The following is a 10,869-nucleotide window of genomic DNA, read 5'->3' as shown; positions in this document are numbered from 1 at the left end:
GTGCTTTGAGCTTTAATAAAGTTTCTTTTATGAATGAGGGTGCCCTTGCATTTGGAGCATATATGTTCAGGACTGAAAGTTCTTCTTGTTGTATTTTTCCTTTGACCAGCAAGAAGTGTCCCTCAGAGTCTCTTTTGATGACTTTGGGTTGAAAGGCAATTTTATCTGATATTAGAATGGCTACTCCAGCTTGTTTCCTGAGACCATTTGCTTGTAAAATTGTCTTCCAGCCTTTTATTCTAAGGTAGTGTTTGTCTTTGACCCTAAGGTGTGTTTCTGTATGCAGCAAAATGTAGGGTCCTGTTTACGTATCCAGTCAGTCTTTTTTTTTTAATATTTTTATTTTCTATATTCTTTGTTTACATTCCAAATGATTTCCACTTTCCTAGATCCCCCCTCCCTATATGTCCCATAAACCTTCTTCTCTCCATCCCTTCTCTAATCACCTCCCTCCTTTTTCTCTGTCCTTATATTCCCCTCCAATGCTAGATCAATCCTTTCCAGGATCAGGACCCTCTCCATTCTTCTTCATGGGAGTCATTTGTTATGCAATTTGTGCCTTGGGTATTCAGGGCTTCTGGGATAATTAATATCCACTTATCAGAGATTGCATTCCATGTGTATTCTTTTGTGATTGGGTTACCTCACTTAGGATGATATTTTCCAGATCAAACCATTTGCCTAAAAATTTTGAGAATTCATTGTTTCTAATTGCTGAGTAGTATTCCAATGTGTAAATATACCACATTTTCTGTATCCATTCCTCCTTTGAGGGGCATCTGGGTTCTTTCCAGCTTCTGGCTATTATAAATAAGGCTGCTATGAACATAATGGAGCATGTGTCTTTATTGCATGCTAGGGAATCCTTTGGGTATATGCCCAGGAGAGGTATAGCAGGGTCCTTTGGAAGTCTCATGTCCAGTTTTCTGAGGAACCTCCAGACTGATTTCCACAGTGGTTTTACCATCTTACAGCCCCACCAGCAGTGGAGTAGTGTTCCTCTTTCTCCACATCCTCGCCAACACCTGCTGTCTCCTGAGTTTTTGACCTTAGCCATTCTGACTGGTGTAAGGTGAAATCTCAGGGTTGTTTTGATCTGCATTTCCCTAATGACTAATGATGTTGAGCACTTCCTAAGGTGCCTCTAGGCCATCCAAATTTCTTCAGGTGAAAATTCTTTGTTTAGATTCTGTACCCCATTTTTTCATAGGGTTATTTGGTTCCCTGGGGTCTAACTTCTTGAGTTCTTTGTATATACTGGATAGCCCTCTATCAGATGTGGGGTTGGCGAATATCCTTTCCCAATTTGATGGTTGCAGTTTTGTCCTTTTAACAGTGTCCTTTCCCTTACAGAAACTTTGTAATTTTATGAGGTCCCATTTGTCAATTCTTGATCTTAGAGCATAAGCTATTGGTGATCTGTTCAGGAACCTTTCCCCTGTGCCCATGTCCTCAAGGGTCTTCCGCAGTTTCCTTTCTATTAGTTTCAGTGTGTCTGGTTTTACATGGAGATCCTTGATCCACTTGGAGTGAAGTTTAGTACATGGAGATAAGAATTGATCAATTCACATTCTTCTGCATGCTGACCTCCAATTGATCCAGCACCATTTGTTGAAAAGGCTATCTTTTTCCACTGGATGTTTTTGGCTCCTTTGTCGAAGATCAAGTGATCATAGGTGTGTGGATTCATTTCTGGATCTTCAATTCTATTCCATTGGTCCACTTGTCTGTCACTGTGCCAATACCAAGCAGTTTTTAACACAATTTCTCTGTAGTATTGCTTGAAGTCAGGGATACTGATTCCCCCAGAATTTCTTTTGTTGTTGAGAATAGTATTAGCTATCCTGGGTTGCTTGTTATTCCAGATGAATTTGAGAATTGCTTTTTTCTAACTCTGTGAAGAACTGAGTTGGGATTTTGATGGGGATTGCATTAAATCTGTAGATCGCTTTTGGCAAGATGGTCATTTTAACTATATTAATCCTGCCAATCCACGAGCATGGCAGATTTTTCCATTTTCTGAGGTCTTCTTCGATTTCCTTCCTCAGAGACCTGATGTTCTTGTCATATAGCTCTTTCACTTGTTTGGTTAGAGTCACAACAAGATACTTAATATTGTTTGTGGCTATTGTGAAGGGTGTCATTTCCCTAACTTCTTTCTCAGCCTGCTTATCCTTTGAGTATAGGAAGGCAACTGATTTGCTTGAGTTGATTTTATAACCAGCCACTTTGCTGAAGTTGTTTATCACCTGTAGGAGTTCTCTGGTGGAGGTTTTCGGGTCACTTAAGTAGACTATCATGTCATCTGCAAATAGTGATAATTTGACTTCTTCCTTTCCAATTTGTATCCCCTTGACCTCCTTATGTTGTCTAATTGCTCTTGCTAGAACTTCAAGCACTATATTGAAAAGATATGGAGAGAGAGGACAGCCTTGTCTAGTCCCTGATTTTAATGGGATTGCTTCAAGTTTCTCTCCATTTAGTTTGATGTTGGCTACTGATTTGCTGTATATTGCTTTATTGTTGTTTAGGTATAGGCTTTGAATTCCTGTTCTTTCTAATACTTTTAGCATGAAAGGATGCTGGGTTTTGTCAAATGCTTTTTCTGCATCTAATGAGATGATGGTATGGTTTTTTTTCTTTGAGTTTGTTTATGTAGTGGATAGCATTGAAGGACTTCCTTATATTGAACCATCCCTGCATCCCTGGGATGAAGCCTACTTGATCATGGTGGATGATCGTTTTGATGTCTTCTTGGATTCAGTTGGCAAGAATTTTATTAAGTATTTTTGCATCAATATTCATAAGAGAAATTGGCCTGAAGTTCTCTTTCTTTGTTGGATCTTTGTGTGGTTTTGGTATCAGCGTAATTGTGGCTTCATAGAACGAGTTGGGTAGAGTTCCTTCTGTTTCTATTTTGTGGAATAGTTTAAAGAGTATTGGTGTTAGGTCTTCTATGAAGGTCTGATAGAACTCTGCACTGAAGCCATCTGGTCCCGTGCTTTTTTTGGTTGGGAGACTTTCTATGACCCTTTTTATTTCTTCAGGTGTTATGGGACTCTTTAGTTGATCTATTTGATCCTTATTTAGTTTTTGTGTTGTTTATCTGTCTAGGAAACTGTCCATTTCCTCCAGATTCTCCAGTTGTTTTGAGTATAGGCTTTTGTAGTAGGATCTAATGATTTTTGAATTTCCTCAGTTTCTGTTGTTATATCTCCCTTTTCATTTCTAAGTTTGTTAATCTGGATGCTGCCTCTGTGCCCTTTGGTCAGTCTCGCTAAGGGTTTATCTATCTTGTTGATTTTCTCAAAGAACAAGCTCCTGGTTTTGTTGATTCTTTGTATGGTTCTCTTTGTTTCTACTTGATTGATTTCGGCCCCGAGTTTGATAATTTCATGCCTTCTACTCCTCCTGGGTGAAGTAGCTTCTTTTTGTTCCAGGGCTTTCAGGTGTGTCATTAAGCTGTTAGTGTATGCTCTCTCTATTTTCTTTTTGGAGGCACTCAGGGCTATGAGTTTTCCTCTTAGCACTGCTTTCATTGTGTCCCATAGATTTGGGTATGTTGTCTCTTCATTTTCATTATGTTCTAAAAAGTCTTTAACTTCTTTCTTTATTTCTTCCTTGATCAAGGTATCATTGAGTAGAATATTGTTCAGTTTCCACGTGTATGTGGGTTTTCTGTTGTTTTTGTTGCTATTGAAGACCACTTTTACTCCATAGTGATCTGATAGGAGGCATGGGATTAGTTTGATCTTCTTATATTTGTTGAGGTCTCTCTTGTGACCAATTATATGGTTGATTTTGGAGAAGGTACCATGAGGTGCTGAGAAAAAGGTATAATCTTTTGCTTTAGGATAGAATGTTCTCTCTCTCTCTCTATATATATATCTGTTAAATCTAATTGGTCCAAAGCTTCAATTAGTTTAATTGTGTCCCTGATTAGATTCTTTTTTCCTGATCTGTCCATTGAGGAAAGTGCAGTGTTGAAGTCACCCACAATTATTGTGTTAGGTGCTATGTGTGCTTTGAGCTTTAATAAAGTTTCTTTTATGAATGAGGGTGCCCTTGCATTTGGAGCATATATGTTCAGGATTGAGAGTTCTTCTTGTATTCTTCCTTTGACCAGCAAGAAGTGTCCCTCAGAGTCTCTTTTGATGACTTTGGGTTGAAAGTCAATTTTATCTGATATTAGAATGGCTACTCCAGCTTGTTTCCTGAGACCATTTGCTTGTAAAATTGTCTTCCAGCCTTTTACTCTAAGGTAGTGTTTATCTTCGGCCCTGAGGTGTGTTTCTTGTATCCAGAAAAATGTAGGGTCCTGTTTATGTATCCAGTCAGTCTATGTCTTTTTATTGGGGCATTGATTCCATTGATGTTAAGAGATATTAAGGAATAGTGATTGTTACTTCCTGTCAGTTTTTACGTTATTTTTAAAGTTTGATTGGTTAACTTCTTTTGGGTTTGATGAAAGGTTACTATCTTGCTTTTTCCAGGGTGAAGTTTCCCTCCTTGTATTGGTGTTTTCCTCCTATTATCCTTTGTAGGGCTGGGTTTGTGGATAGATATTGTGTAAACTTGGTTTTGTCGTGGAATATCTTAGTTTCTCCATCTATGGTGATTGAGAGTTTTGCTGCGTATAGTAGTTTTGGCTGGCATTTGTGTTCTCTTAGAGTCTGCATGAGATCTGCCCAGGATCTTCTAGCCTTCATAGTCTCAGTTGAAAAGTCTGCTGTGATTCTGATAGGTCTTCCTTTATATGTTCCTTGGCCTTTTTCTCTTACTGCCTTTAATATTCTTTCTTTGTTTAGTACATTTGGTGTTTTGATTATTATGTGACAGGAGGTATTTCTCTTCTGGTCCAGTCTCTTTGGAGTTCTGTAGGCTCCTTGTATATTCATGGTCATCTCTCTCTTTAGGTTAGGGAAGTTTTCTTCCATGATTTTATTGAAGATATTTGCTGGCCCTTTAAGTTGTAAATCTTCACTCTCATCTATGCCTATAATCCTTAGGTTTGGTCTTCTCATTGTGTCCTGGATTTCCTGGATATTTTGGGTAACAATCTTTTTGCATTTTGCACTTTCTTTAACTGTTGAGTCCATGGTTTCTATGGTATCTTCAGCATCTGAGATTCTTTCTTCTATCTCTTGTTTTCTGTTGTTGATATTTGCATCTCTGTCCCCTGATTTCTTCCCAAGGCTTTCTATCTCCAAAGTTGTCTCCCTTTGAGTTTTCTTAGTTGTTTCTACTTCTGATTTTAGATCTTGGATGGTTTTGCTTAGCTCCTTCACTTGCTTGTTTTTGCTTTCCTGTAATTCTTTAAGAATTTTTTGTGTTTCCTCTTTCATGACCTCAGCCTGTTGACCAAAGTTCTCCTGCATTTCTTTAAGTGATTTTTGCGTTTCCTCCTTATTGGCTTTTGTATTCTGCTGAATTTCTTTCAATGATTTTTGTGTTTCCCTTGCAAGGGCTTCTAACTTTTGATCCATTTTCTCCTGTATTTCTTTAAGTATGTCCTTCATGTGTTCCTGTACCAGCATCATGACCAGTGATTTTAAATCCAAATCTTGTTTTACTGGTGTGATGGGGTATCCAGGACATGCTATTAAAGGAGAATTGGGTTCAGATGTTGCCATATTGCCTTGATTTCTGTTAGTGATGTTCCTGCATTTGCCTTTCGCCATCGCCATTTAGTTCTCGCTGGTGTTAGTTGGTCTTGTCAATGCTGGACTCACCAGTGCAAGCTGCCTCTTCCCAGGTGGCCTCTGGTGCACAGCTGACCTCCTGAACTGCCTGGAGACAGGGTGCTGTGGCCCAGGCTGTTCAGATCCCGAAGCAAACACCTGAAGGCTCCTGCAGGGGCCTGCTGGACTCACCAGAGCACACTGACTCCTCCCAGCCGGCCTCCTGGAAGTTCCTCTTGCCTCTTGCAGGACCTGGAAATGTGGCGTTGCTGCCCAGGCTGTTCTGGATCTGGAAGCAGAGAGATCTGAGGGCTCCTGCCAGAGGCCTCAGGACTGGAACCTAAGCTCCGTGCCGCTGGAGCAAGCTGTGTGCTCCCAGTCTGCTTCCATGTGCACACCAGGCCTCTTGCACTTCCTGGAGACCTAGTGCTGCGGCCCAGGCTGTTCAGATCCCGAAGCAGACACCTGAAGGCTCCTGCCGGGGCCTGCTGGATTCACCAGAGCACACTGTCTCCTCCCAGACAGCCTCCTGGAAGCCCCTCTTGCCTCTTGCAGGACCTGGAGATGTGGCGTTGCCGTCCAGGCTGTTCTGGATCCAGAAGTGGAGAGATCTGAGGGCTCCCGCCAGAGGCCTCAGGACTGGAACCTAAGCTCCGTGCCACCGGAGTCAAATGTACTTTTCTTTAAAAAGTAAATATAGATCCGAAAGTGTGTTGTACTCATTAATCACCTACCCTTAGATTCTGACAGTACTGCAAACCTAATTATATGTAAATGAGAATTCTTGTTCCCTTCTCCTAATTTCTCATTCAATTTTTACCATATTTGATGATCACTTTCACAATTCATGTATAACTCTACAGTGTACCACTCATTGAAATCAGCTACGAATCATATTTGAATATTTGGGACCACTAAGACAACATGTGAACTTAGTAAAGGTCTATTTTTCTCTCTAATAAAGATGCCCAGAGGTTGGTAATATAAAGAAGATCTGGTACATTCCCAAGATCACGAGAGAATAATGTTTCTGTCTCTGGGTACAGTCATATGATAGAACTGTGATATTCCAATAATTATGCTAATTCTTCTGTCCTCTTAGGAACATGATTGAATTTCAAGAATCAAATTTATCTGATCAGAGTAATAGTGTTAAAAACTGTATGGTATTGGTACAGTGACAGGCAGGTAGATCAATGGAATAGAATTGAAGACCCAGAAATGAACCCACACACCTGTGGTCACTTGATCTTCAACAAAGGAGCTGAAACCATCCAGTGGGAAAAAGATAGCCTTCCACATAAAACCTGATACACTGAAACAAATAGAAAAGAAACTGGGGAAGACCCTTGAGGACATGGGCACAGGGGAAAAGTTCCTGAACAGAACACCAATAGCTTATGCTCTAAGATCAAGAATTGAAAAATGGCAACCAACAAATTGGGAAAAGAGCTTCACCAACCCTACATCTGATAGAAGGCTAATATCCAATATATACAAAGAACTCAAGAAGGTAGACTCCAGAGAGGGGAACAGAGCTAAAGAAAGAAATTTCACCTGAAGAACTTCGAATGGCTGAGAAGCACCTTAAGAAATGTTCAACATCATTAATCACTAGGGAAATGCAAAAACAACCCTGAGATTTCACCTCACAGCAGTCAGAATGGGTAAGATTAAAAATTCAGGAGACAGCAGGTGTTGGTGAGGATGTGGAGAAAGAGGAACACTTCTCCACTGCTGGTGGGATTGCAAGCTGGTACAACCACTCTGGAAATAATTCTGGCGGGTCCTCAGAAAACTGGACATGACACTTCTGGAGGACCCTGTTAAACCACTCCTGGTCATATACCCAGAGGATTCCCCGGCATGCAATAAGACACATGCTCTACCATGTTCATAGCATCCTTATTTATAATAGTCAGAAGCTGGAAAGAACCCCGATGTCCCTCAATGGAGGAATGGATACAGAAAATGTGTATTTACACAATGGAATACTACTCAGCAATTAAAAACAATGAACTAACGAAATTTTTAGGCAAATGGTTGGAACTGGAAAATATCATCCTAAGTGAGGTAACCCAATCACAAAAGAACACACATTGATTGCAATCACTGATAAGTGGATATTAATTAGCCCAGAAGCTCTGAATACTCAAGACACAATTAACATATCAAATGATTCCCAAGAAGAAAGAAGGAGAGGGCCCTGGTCCTGGAAAGGCTTGATGCAACATTGTAGGGGAGTATCAGGACAGAGAAATGGGAGGGGGGTGATTGGGGAATGGGCAGAGGGAAGAGGGCTTATGGGACTTTTGGGGAGGGGGGAACTGGGAAAGGGGAAATCATTTGGAATGTAAGCAAAGAATATAGAAAATAAAAATTGATCTGATCAGATTAACAAGAAGAAAATGTGTAAATCTTTTCTATATATAGTGTAGGAGGCATTCTAGGGAAACAATGATCCATGGAAGCTGTGAGTTAGACTTATAAACTAGGTTTGGGGAAGGAGGGAATGAGTTGTGCATAAGCTACTGAACGATATGCAGAGTTTAAAACATTGGAAACCTGGCCAGTCCAAGGCTTTCTCAGAGGACCTGAGGAAAGGACAAGGGAATGCTAGTTGTCCAAGGATAGACTTGACAAGGTCTAGTCAGGAGCTGGGGTCAGGACCTTGAAGGAATTATTTTCAGTTCCTGGAAGCCCGCTGCTTTCTTACTTGAAGAGTTGTGATGATCAGTTCCAAGGCAGCTGTGTGCTCATTTGTGATGACCTTGAGAAATTCTGGGTTTTCTTTTTGCAACTTTGCTCGATTAGCTTCTGGATGTTGTTACCCCCATTGTGTGATAGCTTTGACTCTGTCCCATTTTTACCTTGCAGGCAGTATAGAACATGCTGTAATTATTAATAAACTTACTTATCATGAGTCATCAGCTCATTAAACATCTCTCAACCCAAACTTTCTTGTCTGCTTTATTTTCTTCATCCCTGCTTGTCCCCTTTAGGAAACAATCATTGAAGAAGGGCCTGCTGGTCCAGGTCATAAAACGTAAGAGTTATTTTAACATAATCTGGAAGATTCTTTTTGCAAAGACAAGGTGTGGCCACAATAGAGAAGCTTTTACAGCTATAATAAATCAATCTAAATTAGATATGCTATAATTTACTGACATTCCATATTATGTGTGTATAGATAAGATGGGGGAGTACACCATTGAAATTAGAAATAGATTTCATGGTATGTCTCTAGTTACAAGTAACATAATTTGCTTTAGATAACTGAGGCTAGTTAATATTTATTTCTATCTGTCACCTCATTGAATATTCTGAAATACTAAAACAATACACTTTGTAGTCCTTTCATCTCCACTGGCATGTGGATTCAGGATTCTTCCTGTCATACCCAGATCTGTTTTTTTTTTTTTTTTTTTTTTTTTTAATGATGAACAGGATCTGTGATGATCTAGGTGGATTATTCAACTTTGAGTCAATGAAAGTTAGTATCCTAGATTGGAGAAGAAGAAGGAAGAGGAGGAGGAGGAAGAAGAAGGAGGAAGAGAAGGAGAAGAAAAAGAACAACAACTACAATGAGAAGAAGGAGACAGAGAAGGAGACTGAGATGGAAATGAAGATGAAGATGAAGAGAAAGATGAAGAGGAAGAAGTAGAAGAAAGAAGAATAGGAGGAAGAAGAGAAGAAAGAGGAAGAACAAGAATTTCCTTTGGCTCACAGTTTCTGAGGGGTCAGGACACTGTTCTTGACTTTGTCATTTCAGTCAAATATCTCACAGGAATGGAAGAGGTTCTTACCTTATTCTTCACAAAGAGCAGAAGGACATGAGAATGGGAGCTGGAGTGACTAGTAAAGGCACATTTCTAGAGAGGAACTTCTTCAAGCTACATTCTACTTCCCAAAGTTTTCACAGTCTCCTAAACTGTGCCATTCCTTGAAAATCATGTATTCATGCCAGTGTAGACTACTTTGACCTGAATTTTGATTCCCCTAAAGGCCCCAAAATTGTGGTTTTGCATTATTAAATTGAGTGTGAGATTTCAGGGGCAAGGGTGGAATATTATAGCTTAAAATGATGTGTTGTGTGTCAAGTTGACAAGGGATGAACTTGTGATCATTCATCTTGAGAAGTCTTACAAGTATCACCAGGAAATTCAGAGTCACTCAGTGCCTGTGTCTGTTCTCACCTTACATGCCCCACTAACAGTATCTCACAGCAGCTCTTTCCCCTCCTCCCAGAGGTTGATCTGCTGTTGTCAAGCTGCCTTCAGCTTCCCTCTGTTGTATAATTTGTACCGCCAATCACATATAGCTTTATCTGTGAGTCTAAGCTACATCACAGAGAGTTTCCTTGGCTCATCCTGACTTTCAGAGCTATCGTTTAGTGAGTGTAGACTCCAAAGACCTCCCAAAGAGAAATCCTTGAAGCTTAGAGAGGTAAAAATATGAGGGCTTTTACCTATCTATGCAATTGGATCTATCCAATCGTGAGAATTCTAATTTCCTTGATCATAGATGGGTCCAATGACAAGGGCTGTGTTTCCAGCCACCTGAAAGGTTGACAAGAAAAGGAACATATACAAAACCTTCCTAAGCAACAGTCAGTTCCAGGCCAGGCTGGAAAATTTCTTAAAAACCTGTCTCAAAACAAATAAACAAACAAAAACCCAGAAAACCAAACCAAACCAAACAAAACAAAACAAAACAAAACAAAAAAAACCCAAACAAACCAAAACCCACCACCCCAAGCCAAACAAACAAATAAAAGAAAGAAATCTTTCCAGGCTCTCTCTTTCCCTCTCCCTGGCAAGCTGCGAAGGGCAGCGCCCACAGTCTACTGCATATTCTTGCTCCATGGATTAGTGAGTTTCCATGAAATGTCAGTCCACTTGTGAAGACCTATGAAGGCTTTTGTCTTTTACTTAAAATTCTACTGATGTAGGGAAATGCACCTTCTCCCATCCTTTTGATTCTACTTTGGGTGTTATTTCTTTTATAGACCTTGATCTCAATATTTCTGGGTCTGTTTGCTCTCTTAGTCCTGTTCACTGTTGTATCTCATTCCCTTACATCACCCAAACTCTTGATGGTTTGCTTTTATTTGTGAATATGCAAGAAATTACTTGTCATCTGCCATTTTACAATTCTCTTTGTCATTTATCTCAATTACTTGAGATAA

This window comes from Apodemus sylvaticus, chromosome 19 (assembly GCF_947179515.1).
Source record: "Apodemus sylvaticus chromosome 19, mApoSyl1.1, whole genome shotgun sequence".
Taxonomy (NCBI): Eukaryota; Metazoa; Chordata; class Mammalia; order Rodentia; family Muridae; genus Apodemus; species Apodemus sylvaticus.
The sequence above is the reverse complement of the archived record's forward strand: the minus strand, read 5'-3'. Positions refer to the sequence as shown.